The sequence below is a fragment of the Phascolarctos cinereus genome, unplaced genomic scaffold (genome assembly GCF_003287225.1).
Source record: "Phascolarctos cinereus isolate Bilbo 61053 unplaced genomic scaffold, phaCin_HiC Scaffold_9;HRSCAF=440, whole genome shotgun sequence".
Taxonomy (NCBI): domain Eukaryota; kingdom Metazoa; phylum Chordata; class Mammalia; order Diprotodontia; family Phascolarctidae; genus Phascolarctos; species Phascolarctos cinereus.
This window is the reverse complement of record NW_027556402.1, coordinates 171,828,970-171,844,485: the sequence shown is the minus strand read 5'-3', so window position 1 is coordinate 171,844,485 and position 15,516 is coordinate 171,828,970. Positions and strand designations below refer to the sequence as shown.

General features: G+C 41.3%; 1 protein-coding gene across 1 annotated transcript in view; it reads left to right on the top strand.

The window, feature by feature from the left end:
* The first annotated feature begins 13,519 nt into the window (after nt 1–13,519).
* Nucleotides 13,520–15,516, top strand: part of LOC110212319 (sodium-dependent phosphate transport protein 2B-like) — a 28,961-nt gene continuing 26,964 nt past the window's right edge. The window contains exon 1 of the mRNA XM_020992331.2: nt 13,520–13,621. The gene's annotated coding sequence lies outside the window, so the exon portion shown is untranslated. The remainder of the gene's footprint in view (nt 13,622–15,516) is intronic.

The window sequence follows — 15,516 nt, the reverse complement described above, 5'->3', positions numbered from 1 at the left end:
AGTTCCTGTCATATAGTACACACTTAATAAGTGTTCTCATTTTCTCTCTCTCTCTGTTTCTGTCACACACATACACACACACACACACTGTTTGCCTCAGTTTCCTCAAGTGTAAAATAGGAATAATAATAGCACCTCCCTTGCAGTGTTGTGAGGATCAAATGAAATAATATTTATAAAACTCTTAGCACACAGCTCCTGGCATATAGTAGATACTACTTAAATGATTATTCCCTTCCTTTTTCTCTATCTATCTATCTACCCATCTATCTGGTCAGTTTGACTGACATGGAAGGTGCATGAAGGGGAGTAATATGAAATAAAACTAGAAAGATAGATGGGGTTGCAGCTGTGGAGGGCTTTAAATAATTGGCTGAGGAGTTTGTATTTTATCCAAGAGGCAATGAGGAACCATTGAAGATTTTTGAGTAGAAGAATGAGATAGTCAGATCTTTATTTTACAAATATCAATTTGGCAACAAGATGGAAGCGAGATTGAATAGGGGAAGGGTTGGAGGCAGGGAGGCTAATTAACAGGGAGATTAATCAATGGTACAAAAGATTGGGGAAGTACAATCCACGAGGTTAAGGGCAATATTGTGGATGACCATAAAATGGTGAACCTGGGTGACTGGAATTGGTATTGGGTCAATCAGTAGAAATAGTCAAGTTTGGAAGAGAGATGACTTTTGGAGGAAATATTTTATTTCTGTCTGGACATGTTGAGTTTGAGGTGCTTTTAGGATATCCAAGCAGATAAATGCCATTAGGTATTTACCAATACAGGACGGGTGTTATAGCTTTCCTTCGGTTATAATAAGAAATTGCCTTTTCCTGTTGATTCTCCAATGATAGTTCACCAATTTTCTCACAATAACAAGGTAAGGTTAACACTACAAGTATCAATACCTCCAAAGAAAAGGAAACTGAGTGTCAGAGAAGTTTTGACATATGCTATTGGTATACTATTTGGAGATGAGTGGTGCAGCTCATAGATGCTTCCAAGTTTCTTACTTCTCTCTTTAGTTTATTAGGCTGCCCTGTTAGGCAATGAGCTCTCTATTACTCCAAGTGTACAAGTAAAGAGCAGTAGGGGATTTAGAAGAAGCACAGAAAAACAGGACAGTTTTGGAAGTAAGGTTGTTTGAAAGTAAGTTGATTATATCCCCTTTTTTTTTTAAAGAAGTAGTATGAAATGGACATTCATGGTTTCATATACAATACTCATTTTGTGCTGTTCTTTTGTAAATGCTATTTTTTGTGTTTAGAATTTAAAAACATAAATTAATAACAAATATAAAATAAAATGAAATAAATAAAGGGACTTCTAGGGCTGACCTGTGTGGAACTGGGGACTGTAAAAAAAAAAAAAGAAAGGAGGGGTGGGCGCTATAAGAAATATGAAGAAAAGAGCTTCCTTTCTGGGAGGTTAAGCTTCTAAATCCTTGGGCTCTGGGATAGAGTATGAAGGATGCTGAAGATATGGATTCAGAAGACAGGTTCAATTATTAGTGCTACCACTTAGTATCCATGTGACTGTGGGAAAGTCGTTTCCCCACCTCTGGGCTTCGGTTTCCTTATGGGTAAAGCTTCCAACCCTCAGAAAGTTCTGCACCCCTCTTCTACCTCCACTCACCCCATGGGGATATACATGAAGGAAACTGGGAATGTTGTAGAAACATGTTGAGAGACCTGGGTTCAGTTCTTGGCTATAACAGTGAATAGGTATGTAAAGGTGAACCAAAACTCTTAACAATTCTGAGACATTTCCTTTTTTTTCTAAAATGGGATTGATAATACTTAATGCCATTTCTCTCTCTCTTTTCTGTGGAAGTAGGGGATGGAGAGGTGGGCAACGAGGTGGGGAGAAGCACTTTATAAGCCTTGAAGTCTATACAAATATGAATTCTTAGTATTAATTCTTTCTGAACCAGGCAAACTTCTTGGCATCCATGTGTGCTACTTCTGATTATAAAAGCCTTAAAGAAAAAAAAAAGAATATCTACTCAGGGATTAAATACACAAAGGTGTATCTTGATGTGTATGTATAGATTCACATACATGCGTATGTGCTAGAATATAGGTATTCCAGATATCTTTACTAGCCCAGAAATCTTCATGAATGTGTCTCATTGGTGAGAAACATTCTGGCCATTTTTATGGCCATGTAGAATGAAGTACACAAGTATTGGAAACAGAGTACTACATTTAGAGATAGAGGACCTGGGTGCAAATCCTGCCTCTGACACTACCTGTGTGAATTTGAACAAATCTCTGTTTATCTGGGCCTTATTCTTCCTCTCCAAAATGGCAGTTAAGGGGTTGGACTAGATGATCTCTAAGGTAACTTCCAGCTCTAAGTCTCTGGTCCTGTGTTTCCATTGAGGTTCAAGGGACTTGCCCTTCAGGGAGGCAGGGAAGCGATGGTGGTACAAAAAAGAAAATCTAGTCCTGTGTAGCAATCCTACTTCTGTGCATGGAAGCTGGCCTGGAAATAATGAATCATCAACTCTGTATACATAAATGACTGTTTCCCTTTGTGACCTCCAACCCACCTCTATTCAGTCAGTCAGCAACACTTATCTTTGTGCTGAGCTTTAAGGAAATAGGAGGTAATAAGGAGATACAGGGGGTAGATAACAATTAATCTTTGGCTTCTAACAATTTTCAGTTAAGTGAAAGACATATGCAGTTAACACAGCGTATACGGGTGCATGTGCTAGTGTGTGTGTGTGTGTGTGTGTGTGTGTGTGTGTGTGTGTGTGTGTGTGTGTGTGTGTGTGCAGAACAGAATCTAAGTATATTGATCAGCTAAGTGGTTCAGTGGATAAAGCACTAGGCCTAGAGTCAGGAAGACCTGAGTTCAAATTTGACATTAGACATTTACTAGCTGTGTGACTCTAGGCAAATCACTTAACCTCCATTTGCCTTAATTTACTAGAGAAGGAAATGGCAAAACATTCCAACACTTTTGCCAAGAAGACACCGTGGACAACTTTGGCTTGCTATGGTCCACAGGGTCATGAAGAATAGGACATGACTGAACAATTAAACAACAATGTTGATTAGAGTTGGGTGGGAAATGAATAGTGAGATTATTAGCTTGGTTTTAATCAGAGAAGAATCCCTAAGGAAGGTGGATTTTTCATCAGATTGTGAGAATATAGTATAAGCCTCCCTTTCTTGCTACTATTGCAGAACATATTTCATGTATCTTATGCCACATTTTTTTTTACATAAGATACTTGGTTGTCTATCAGATTTTTTCAAGTTTCACACTGATATGGACCTTTACGGAAAATAGGAAGTTCTCTTCCTCATTATGAGAGGGAATGTAGGTGTAGTCAAGACAGATAGAGATAAGGGATTTTCAGATCCAAGAAGGTACTAAGGTGAAAGAGTTGTTAAGCTCCTCCTAGGAGGAATTGAGGTAGCACTCTTAGAATGTTAGTGATGGGAGAGCTAGCTGTATTGATTGGTGGATGTCTACAATCCCTGCTACTGGGGAGGCTGAGGCTGGCAGATCACTGGAGCTCAGGAATTCTGAGGTGCAATTGGACTAAAGCTGATCGGGCGCCCTCATTAAGTCTGGTATTAATAGTGGGGAAACCACCAGGTTGCCTGGTAAGGTCCAACAGGCTCAGATCTAGGACAGTGGAGTAGGTCAAAACTCTCTTGGTGATTAGTGAGTGGCTGATACACTTCCAACCTGAGGGAGAGGAAGATTCACAGAAGGAAAAGAGGATGATGGGTGAACAGCTTTCAAGCATATCTATTTATTAAGCAATGCATAATAATTATATAACAAATCAGAACCATGTCTTCTCAGCATGGCACTGAATACTAGAGAAGGCAGATTTTTATGCATTAAAAGAAAACAATTAACATGATATAAATCAGGATACAAGATTAGGTAATCTGATTTCTATTGGAGGAAAGATTAGGGGCTTTCTGAGTTGGGAGGGGGATAAGTGAATTTGAGAGTTGGGAGGGGGAAAAGCAAGCAGGTCGATTTTTCTGGATATGAAACAGAATGTCACTCAATTCCTATGATTAGCAACCAAGTGAAATTTACAGAAAAAAGAAACTTAGGTTTCCAAATGGAGTCAGTTTTACAAGGTGGAGTCAGTTTGGTTCACATAATTCCCAAAAATTTCTCAGAAGGAAAGAAGGAAGGAAGAAATGAGGGAAAAAAGGAAGGAAAGAAGGAGAGAAGGAAGGATTGAAGGAAGGAAGGAAGAAAAGAAGGAAGGAAGGAAGGAAGGAAGGAAGGAAGGAAGGAAGGAAGGAAGGAAGGAAGGAAGGGAGGGAGGGAGGGAGGGAGGGAGGGAGGAAGGAAGGAAGGAGGAAGGAAGGAAGGAAGGAAGGAAGGAAGGAAGGAAGGAAGGAAGGAAGGAAGGAAGGAACTTTTTTTTTGTGTCATGGACCCCTTTGGCAATCAAAGTGTATGGATTCCTTCTCAGAATAATCTTTTTAAATATATAAAATAGACTACATGGGATTACAAAGGAAACCAGTTATATTGAAATATGGTGATCCAATAATTTCTTTTAAAGTTTACAGGCCAAGATTCAAAATCCCTGGAGAAAAATTAGTGGAGATGCCTAAGCCTACTTTCAGTGAAGGAATAGAGGATTTTTTTTTTAAGTCACAAAATTCATAGCCAAATTTCAGTAGAATGTAAGCTCCTTGAGGACAGGCCTGTTTTACTTTCATCCTTGTGTCCCCAGTGCCTAATACAGAGCTTTGCATATAGTTGGTGCTTAGTAACTCTTTGTTGAATTGAAATCAATTAAAGGTAATATGTATAAACCTATAAGAACACTTTAATTTATTTGCTGTGGTCAGTGCTGAATCGGAAGGTATGGAAGGATCCTTCCTTCCTTCCTTCCTTCCTTCATTCATTCATTCAACAAAATGTCAAGTACTTACCATGTGCCAACATTCTGTGAGCTCTGTAAGCAATTGAAGCATCAGACAAAGCATGGTTACAATCACTAACTAGAATCATAGAATTTCAGGGCTGGAAGGAACTTTAGAAGTAATCCTGTCCAATCTCCTAGTCCATGCAAGAATCCCTTCTATAACATCCTTGAAAGGTCATTTAGCCTTTGCTTGAATACTTGTGGTAATAGGGAACACCATTATAAAGTAGACCATTTCATTTGTGTATACCTTTAATTGTTAGAAAATTCATCCTTGTCCTGAACCAAAGTCTGCCTCCCTGTAACTTAGATTCACCAATTCTAGTACTTTCTGGAAGACTACATTAAAAGGCAACATTTTCTTTTAGATGCTAGCCCTTCCAATAGGTAGACAACAGCTAGGTTGACAAATGAATAGAGTGCTAGGCTTGGATTCAGGAATTCCTGAGTTCAAATCCTGTCTCAGGCACTTACTTAGATGTATGACCCTGGGTAAGTCATTTGCCCTATCTCAGCCTCAGTTTCCTCATTTGTAAAGTGGGAATAACATGAGCAACTACCATGTGGGTTTGTTGTGAGGATTAAATGAGATCATATATGTCTGTAAAGTGCTTTGCAAACCTTACAGGGCTAGATAAATTTTAATCATTATTATTGTATATATGTATATAGTTATTATTATTAATCTCTCTGGGTCTCAGTTTCCTTATTTATAAAACAGGGAAAATTATATGTGTGGTATCTACCTCGCTATGAAGCTCAAATCAGATAATGCATGAAAAGTGCTTTGAGGGAAATGCAGTTCCACATTTTTCAAGCCTACCTACTGCTTGGTGCAGAAAGAGATGAAATGCTTAGATAAGACAGACATCTCATAATCATGGTCAGATCTGGCAGAACTAGCCAGATACTCTTCCATATTTTATTAGGGATTATTATGACCCTGTCTTCCATAATTTATTATAAGGCATGAAAGGCTTGCTCTTGTTATTCCTACTTTACAAATGAGGAAACCAAGGTTGAGATAGGTTAAGTGACTTATCCAAGGTCATACAACTAAGTAAGTGTCTGAGACAGGATTTGAACTCAGGAATTCCTGAATCCAAGTCTAGCACTCTATCCATTTCTTAACCTAGCTGTTGTCTACCTCTTGGTGGCTTTATAAAGGCCAATGAATTGTTCTTGGAGTCAGGAAGCCCTGGGTTCAAGTGCTACCTCAAACCCACTTTGTCATTTGGTGATCCAGCTGAGTCTCTAAGACCCAAAGTTTCAGAGAAGGTGCCGACCTGGATTGGTAGAGGAAGTTCCTCATTGGGAGCTCTCCGTGCCAAAGAAATCACAATCCCTACTCCTATTATAAGATGCTATTTTCAGGGAAAGTCGTTCTGGAGTTACTTATAAATGGTCCTTTTTATACCTATCATTTGATATTTAATGAACCTTCTCTGTCAGAGGCTTAGATGAAGAGAGATGGTCCTGAAGGACTCAAGCCAATAAATATAATGAAGGCAGACATGAGACTCTCTGAATGCATGAAAGGGGTATTTCATGGGCTGCAGAAATTGTCACAGTGTCACGTAACTGATAGAGAGCCATCAGTGATATTAGAGAGCCTCATTTTACAGATTAGGAAACTTAGGCTCTGTGGTTAAATGATTCTCCTAGCTTGGTAGCTAGGTGGTGCAGTGGATAGGACATTAAGCCTAGAGTCAAGAAGACGAGTTCAAATCCAGCCTCAGATACTTATTAGCTGTGTGACCCTGGGCAAGTCTATTAACTTCTGTCTGCCTCAGTTCTTCAAATATAAAATGGGGATAACAACACCTACCTCCCAGGCCTTAGCACGATGCCTGGCTGATAGTACGAACTGCATAAATGTTAGTTATTAGCATTATCATCATTTTCCTCCAAAGTCAATGAGCTAGCTGGTATCAAAGAGGGGATTTGAACCTGGGATCTGACTCTAGATCCAGTGTTCATTTTTCTACTAGAAGTGGTCCCTCAAAGTTCATAATTCTTGTTATTTCCAAAACCACTCTGCTAATAATAGCTAGCATTTATATAGCAATAACTGATGTGAAACTCTCAAATGTGGAGCAAGGGAAAAACCAGAGATGAAAATATGGGCAGATCTAGCTCCCAACTTCAGAAGGAGTGTCATGAGCTAAAGCTGAAACTGAACCACTCACAAGGCATTTCTGCTCTGGCGTCAGCTTCACTGGGGGGTACAAAATCATTCACTTCAAACTATCCATGTTTTAGACTTCCTATCTGCCAAATAAGAATAAGGACATTTGTTTCTTACCAACCACCAACCACCAGCAGAGTAGTGGCAGCTGGATGGGGGCTCATAATTCTTGTTATTTCCAAAACCACTCTGCTAATAATAGCTAGCATTTATATAGCAATTACTGTGTACCAGGCACTGTACTAAATGCTTTACAATGACTATCTCATTTGATCCTCCCAACCACCCTGAGAGGTAGGTGCTCTTGTTATCATCCTCATTATACATTTAAGGAAACGGAGGCAGATGGAACTTAAGTGACTTGCCTAGGGTCATGCAGGTAGTAAGTATCTGAAACTGGATGTGAACTCAGTTCTTCCTAACTCCAGGCCTAAGGCTGTATCCGCTGAGCCCCCATCCAGCTGCCACTACCCTGCTGGTGGTTGGTGGTTGGTAAGAAACAAATGTCCTTATTCTTATTTGGCAGATAGGAAGTCTAAAACATGGATAGTTTGAAGTGAATGATTTTGTCCCCCCCACGTGAAGCTGACGCCAGAGCAGAAATGCCTTGTGAGTGGTTCAGTTTCAGCTTTAGCTCATGACACTCCTTCTGAAGTTGGGAGCTAGATCTGCCCATATTTTCATCTCTGGTTTTTCCCTTGCTCCACATTTGAGAGTTTCACATCAGTTATTTGTATCTGGAAAAGCACAGGAGTGGGAAGGTTTAGGGCCCTGTTTCTACATTAGTCTGAAGTTACCTGCTTACTTAACAGAATGACAGTCTGCAACTGGGTAGAGAAATCAGAGCCCTGTATGTATGACAGTCCCATATGTCCCTTACCAAGGACTCTCTTTGCTTCATTTCAAGGCAGCTGGCCTCCATGGATGATATCCTCTTTTCCCTCCCAGAGCCTCTGATGATCACATATCATTTATGCCCCATCTTGGCCAGGAATCAAGCAGAGAATAAATCAATGGAAGCAAGAACAGGTATTAGAAGGACGAGAGTAGGCAGTATGATATTGTGATCAAGTCCCGAGTCTCAATCATTCTACAGACATTTCTTGAGCATGTAACTACAACAGAGTTTTCAACCTGGGGTCTGTGAACTTCCTTTTTAAAATATTTTGGTAATTGTATTTTTTTTTGTAATTGTATTTTAGTGTAATTGATTATCTTTGAAATCCTATTCATTTTATATTATTCATTTAAAAATATTATCCTGAGAAGGGGTCCATTAGCTTCACTAGAATGCCAAAGGGGATCTAAGACAACAAAAAAAAAAACCAGTTAAGATTCCCAAACTATGTCAAGGCCCTGTGAAGGATACAAAAGCAACTGTCTCTGGGACCTTATGCAAATCACTTCCTGGTGCCGATGATGTCATAGAAGAAGGTTGGAATGCTCAAAACTCCCATTCACATGTGAGGTATTCTCTGCATCCTTTTAGTGAATTCTGGCCAGTCTAAGATTTGTGGTAGATTGAGCTTTTGGACTACAGGTGCATTTAGAGCTAGCCTTCTGGCCTGTCCCAGGCCAGAGGAAGTTCCTGGAATTAATTTCCCAAGAAATGGGAATGACTTACCTCTAAGAACACTACTGCTTTCATTAGCCAGGTATAGGCCCTGAACTGCTTGTGGGCCTGTATGGTACCAAAAGCTGCCAAAGTCTTCCTCCAGCATCAGGTAAATGCTGGGCTGGATCCCTTTTCTCATGAGAGTGACAAAGAACCATAGAATCTTAAATTTAGAACTGGAAGGGGCTTAGAGGCCTCCCTTCATTTTACAGATGAAGCAGTAAACTGACCCCCACCCAAAGAAGCTACATGATTTGCCCAGTCACATAGGTAGTAAGTGTGCCCCTGTACTTAGGAGCAACAGGTAGAGTTGCAAGAAGATAAATTTAGGCTTGATAGCAAGAAATTTCCTAACAATTGGAGCTCAGCATAAGTGTAATAGGCTGCCTGAGGAGATAGTACATTCTCCGAGTAAAGTTAGGAACACTGTCATGGGGATTCCTTTGCAGATATGGACTGGGCTGGATGGCCTCTGGAGTGCCTTCCATTTCCAAAATTCTCTGATTCTGGACTTTGAAGATACCCTTTAGCTCCAAGTCGCTGATCCCACGATGCCTTTCCATCATCAAAATGTACCTGCCAGATAAAGGAATCTGCTATTCTGTGTGCATGTGCATTTTCTTTTCTAGGTAATATGTGTTTTAACAGATTCCTTAATCCTAAGAAACAATTTCTATAGGTAGAGTTTAAGTTCCCCCAGACCTATCAGGGAGTCTGGGAGTCACCTCCTGTTCTTGTCAAGCCAAGCCCAGAAAAAAGCTAGAATGAAAGAAGACTCAGACCTGCTGGATGTCTTTGAGGCTTATGCTTAAATTCACTTTGTCCCTCTTTTAAGTAATAAGTAAAGAATTTGATTGAGTTGTTACATACTCTGATTTCAGACCTCTTGCTAAGAACCCTAAATCCTCACGGTTAAAAATTTTTTAAAGCTAAAACAAAAAGCCACGTATTTCATTCCCCCATACCCCGAAAGTGTTGGAATGGATGGAGCTTTTCTTTTTTGCCTAAAAAAATGGCTATTTGCTGGGGGAAAGAGCTTCAGGGGAGAGAATGTGCAGTTTTTAAAAAACTTTTCCATCTGACATCAGAGGGAAAGAGTAGGGACCAGGAAGTCTGGTGTTGCTGGGCCCCAGGCCTATAGAGTCAGTGCTCAGGGAAGCTCTCACTACAAGGAACCCCTCAGCTGGCTTAGGATCTCAGCTGTAGAAAAGGCAGGGGATCATTTGATGCTGAAATAATCAAGCATAATTTTGACACCATACCCTGTTATATCAACTCCAGGAGAGGTTCTCCCTTCTTTGAATTTTCTGTATTGGTGAGAAACAAGTAACAAAACATATAATCTGAAGGACATGAGTACATATGGGGTGGGAGGTGGGGAGGGTGGACAGGAAGGAGAAGATGGAGGCAGCTTTACCTCCATTGCCTTATGATGGAGACAAGTGTGTTACAGATTGATTTCCTCAGATCACCAACAGTATCCTATGCATCCAAGCTTTTTCTCCACCCTTCTCTCCCAAGTTACAACCCAGCCAACAGATTACAACAAGATGGTGAGTGTATCCAGATTTTTTTGTTCTCTGGAGATGGCCCCCTATATAGACTTTCTGAGTTGTAAAGTACTTCAAAGGCCATCCAGAAAAATCCATACGTGACTAAGAATCCCCCCTATATACCTAAGAAAGAGCCATTCAACCTTTGCTTACCTTTGAGGATTTCTTCTACTTTCCAATAGGTCTAATGGTTGCTTGAGACTGGAAATTTTACTACTCAGATGACCCCCAAAGGAATGGCTTACGGGGAGAAGATACCAGGGTCTGATATTGAGCTGGAGACAAGACTAGGGAATATGTTTATCTTACCTCCTTTTCTCTTCATCTCCATGACTCACTTCCCTGCTGTATTTCTGGAGTCTATGTATTTCCAGCCAAGCTTTTGGAGTATAATGTGGGGATAAAGATTAGAGCAGAGTTGAGATGGAGAGAAACGGTGTAGGCAGCTAGATGGCACAGCAGATAGAGCTCTGGGCCTGGAGTCAGAAAGCCCTGAGTTCCAATCCAGCCTTAGACACCTACTAGTTTGACAGGAGTGACTTGTCCAGAGTCACACAGCTATTAAGTGTTATGAGTCCAAATTTGAACTCAGGTCTTCCTGATTCCAGGCCCTGAGCTCTATCCACTACACTACCTAGCTGCTCCAAGAGAATAGACATCCTTTTTTAGCCACCTCTGGAGAATAAACACTCTTTTCCACAGGGGACAAATGAAAGAAGTGTCTATCTGTTCTGAATTTCAGGAGGTGAATAGCAATCAATTGACAAGCATTTATTAAGTGCCTACTAAGATCCCTGAATGAAGTGAGGTGTCTACTTATAGCATGGCTCATATCATGCCAGGGGAGACAATATGTACATATAGAAGTATGTGTCAATAAAAAAATTACCAAGGTAATTGGGGAGAGGGAGAAGCAAGAGCATCTCGGGAAGGAATCAGCAAAGGCTTCATATAGAAAGTGGTTCTTGAGCAGAGCCTTGAAGGAAATTAGGGATTGTGTGTGTCAGAGAGGGGTAGAGAGTCCATTCCAGGTATGGGGGACAGCCTAAGCAAAGGTATAGAAATGGGAGACTAAATATCCCAGTTTGGCTGGACCCAGAGTATGTGGAAGAGTAAACTTTAATAGGTTGGCTGGAACCAGTTCCTCCTCCACTCCTAGTAGAGGACTCTGTACATAGCACACACTTGATAAGTGTTGCATGAGGATAAAGGATCTGTTGTGCGACAATAAAGGATCCAGTGAAAATATAAAAATAAAATACAATATTCTCATACTAGCCTGGAGGCTGTTCTTACCTTACCCTTCCTTGGTGGAAGGGGCTGGGTTGGGGGGGGAGGTGTTTGGACTTGGACTCATTGGACAAGTCTTGAATCTTGACTCTTCCACTTACTGTGTGACTCTGCCCTGGATCCTCAGTAAAAAAGAGGAGATTTGATTAAAATATACCTCTAACTTCCTTTTCAGCTCTAGGGCTGTCATCCTCTGATTATGTTTCTACTAAAAAGTGGGAAAACATACTGTAAGAAATGAGGCTGCCCACCTCAGCAAATAAGAATGTAAGCTTTTTGAAGGTAGGGACTAAATGGTTCCCTTCTGACTTCATAGCCCTAGGGCAAATTAGATGTTTTGGGAAAGAGAACAGGCATTTGTTAATCACTCTCCTATGTGCCGGGCACTGTGCTAAGCACTTTGCAAATATTATCTTATTTGATCCTCACCACAACCCTGGGTGGTGGGTGCTACTATTATCCCCATTTTACAGATGAGAAAACTAAAGTAGACAACAGAGGTCAAGTGATTTGCTTGGGATCACACACCCAATAAGTGTGTGAAGCCAAGGTTTTCCTCCCCTACCTGCCTCTCTGTAATTAATGGTTGTTGATTGCTTACTCCGACTTTGGCATCTTCCTTCTGGCCCTCACCCTCTACCCTTGAAGCCCCTTTTCCTGTGGGTGAGTTCTTCTGAGGACTTCCATTTTAAGGAAGGGTATGGACCAGATATTATTCATACTCAGAATTGCCTCACTCTCAACCAGTGCACCTCAACACCTTATCCCACTCTCTTTCTACCTCCACTCTCTTTTTTTCCCACTTCTCTTTCCTGTGTTCTCTTCTCCCATTAGAATGTAAGCTCCTTGGGGTAAAGGCTGCCTTTTTCAGAGGAGCTTGTATCTGTACCTCCTGGGCTTAGTACATAACAAGTGCTTAATAAATTATTGTTGACTTGATTAATTAATAGGAAAAACTGTTACCCCATCATAAAAATGAGAATGTAATCTTCCAAAAGGCAGGAAATGTTTCACTTTTTTCTTTTGTGTTCCAAATAACTGAAACAGACTAAGGATTTTAATGAATGACTGTTGATTGATGACTTGGTTCATACTTTAGCCCATAAACTCACCCTGCCTCCTCCTCAGCTTTTTGTGGTTGTTGAGGTTTTAAGAATAAAGACTACTTCCAAGAAGTCAAATCCTCCAACTGAACAATAATGGAATTCAAATTCTCTCCTTAATCTTATACCAAGATCTATCCATCCATTATTCCTTCCTTTCTTCCTTTCTGTCATCCATCCATCTATCAATCATCCATCCATCTATCTGTCTGTCTGTCTGTCTGTCTATCATTCCAGGCCTATTGCTGGCCCAGCAATCCACTAACTACAAGAAGCAATGCTGACTATGGGGCTTCCACCGGTCTGAGCACCTGAGCATTGATTGGGGTAAACATTCTTTGTTTTGAAAGGATTTGTAGAAGGATTTTTAATTGGCTTGCCTTTTTTATCCGACTCTTCCCGCCCTTTGTTTTTAAATTGGCCTATAAATGCCGATCCCCACAGAGATTAAGCCCTGAAAAGAACCGCATACCTTCTTTAGAAGGAACTTTCAGGGGCCCAGAGAGGGACTCTGGGTGGCCACAAAGCACCCAGAGCCTCTAGAATTGTGAGTGGCCTGGACTCAGATTCACATCTCCTCTAGTCGGGCTTATGCATGGAATGAGAAGGGCCACTGGTGTCCGAGAACTGATAGGGTGAGAGCAGGTGGGCAGTTTTCACCCGGCTGCCAGCCCGCTCTGCTGAGCCGAGCCCTACCCTGCTCTGCTCTGCCCTGCCCTGCCCTGTCTGGGAAGCGTGGCTGGATCACTGCGCAGACGGCAGGTAGGCTGTGTCCTGGTGGGCTGGCCAGGTGCAGGATTGGAATGTGGAGTGTGCGCTGACAGCAGCAGGAGTTGCTGCAGCAGCCGTATCTTTGCGCAACACCTTCCTCTATATATACCCGGGGCTCGGGAATACCTGGTGGAGTCATTCCTTTAGTTCTTTGGCCCAGGAGGAAAAAAGGACTGGTGAGTACAGGCAACTCTGAAACTAGGACAGAGACTCTTATTTAAAAGTCACTCAAAAGTTTGTTTCCACTCCTCTTTTTCTCCAGACAGCTCTGGCTCGTAGAAAGCTACTGAGGGTGGAGGATGTATTGGCCGTCCTTATAGCATTTCTGGGACGTACTAAGGGAGGTTTTTTTTTTTTAAGTTCAAACTTTGTCACTAGGTTTCTGCTTTTTATTTATCTTTAGGTCCTGAGATTGAAGTAGGGACTCTTGAGATCCAAATGATGCTTCTGTCTGCTGTCCATTAGACAGACTGTGCTCACAGCACAGTGCCTATAAGGATTTCAAAGTGTTACCTGCTGGAAAAGGAGCCTAAAAGTGCTTGTGGGGAAGGGTGGCTAGCTGCCTGTTACCCTGGAAGGAGGGTTTTCTCTGAGTTGAAGAACAGAGGGTTAGACAGCTGTCACTTTTCAGCGGCTACAGGACAATGATGTGGGCCAAGTAGTCAAGCTTGTGGGGATGCAGTTTTTGTAGAAGAATATGCGTGTTTTAAGTGTTGATCCACTTAGATGTCAGAAGAGTGCAGCATCTTCTGGGAGTTTATCCTAGTTTCAAAAGGTGAGGACAGTAGGCTAATTTATGCCGACGCAGAGAAAGTAATCCAAAAGCTTAAGGCAGTGTTGATGTCAAGGATGGCCAGAGGGAGTAGGAAGTTAGGAGTATTGAGAGGGCTGGCTTTGGAAGCAGAGGACCTGCTCCTTCCCATTTGGGAGACACTGGACCTCCACCTGGAACAGCCTCTGTTCTCTCATCTGTAAAATGCTAATATTGAACTAGGTGATCTTTAAGGTTCCTTTCTTTAGATCACTGCTGCTGGACTGGAGATCTGGGATCAAATCCTGGATACCAGTCTTGGTTGAGTGACCTCTCACCCGTCTAAGCCTTAGCTTCCCCCTCTGTAAAATGGGGATAATATTGTGGTGAAAATATTTTGCAAACTCTGTAAGTTCTATAGAGATCATAAACTTAAGAGCTGGAAGGGCTTTGAGAGGCCAGCATCTAGTCCAAACCTTTCACTTTACAGATGTGGAAACTGCCAGAGAGGTTCTGGTAATCTGCTGCACAGGTAGTGTAGAGTCTGGATTTGAACTCAGCTTGGGTGGTTCCTTAGCTAGTGTTCTTTCTGCTGTTGAAGTGACTTTACCTGCTTGCATCCCATCTTCCATTTAAATTTTTTAAAAAATCATTTCTGCTCCCTGATATTTTGCAGGCTGATCTAGTTAGTAGTATATTGGGTTAGCTGTGTATTTGTTCATTGCCTAATGCCCTCCAGCACTTCTTCTCTCTTCCCTCCTTTCCCTTCCCCCACTGTTTAGTCAGTAGGAAAGTTGAGGTGGCCAGAAACCACCATACTATTGTTTTAGATCTATAGATTGCCAACTGTGCCCTTGATAAAGATCTTTTTTGTTTTTTAACAGTATTTGGGGCAAGTAAGGTATGTTCTGCCACGTTGTTTGAGAATCTCAAGTAATTGACTTTTCCTTTGTTCTCATACTTCGTTATAATATGTGCTTGGTAGTGTTAGTCTGAGTCAGTTATTGCTGTTAAAAAGCCAATTCATTCATTTTCCATTTCCAACTCCATTCATTCAATTTAATGAAGGAAGAGAGCCTGTAGCTCTGAACCCTTGGTAGATTGCTGTGATTTGGAATAAAGTGGGAGCTATATAGTTTTCTCCTGCCATGCTCGGTAGAAATAAAAACATCAACAAAATCAGATGAAATTGGAAACCTTTGAACTACATTTTAGGAAGGAAGGCCTAAAAAATCTATTGTACTTGTGGTGCAGTGAAAAGTCTTGGTGGTTTTTCTGTTTCATCCCTATCTTTCCTCTGTGATGACTGTGCTATCATAA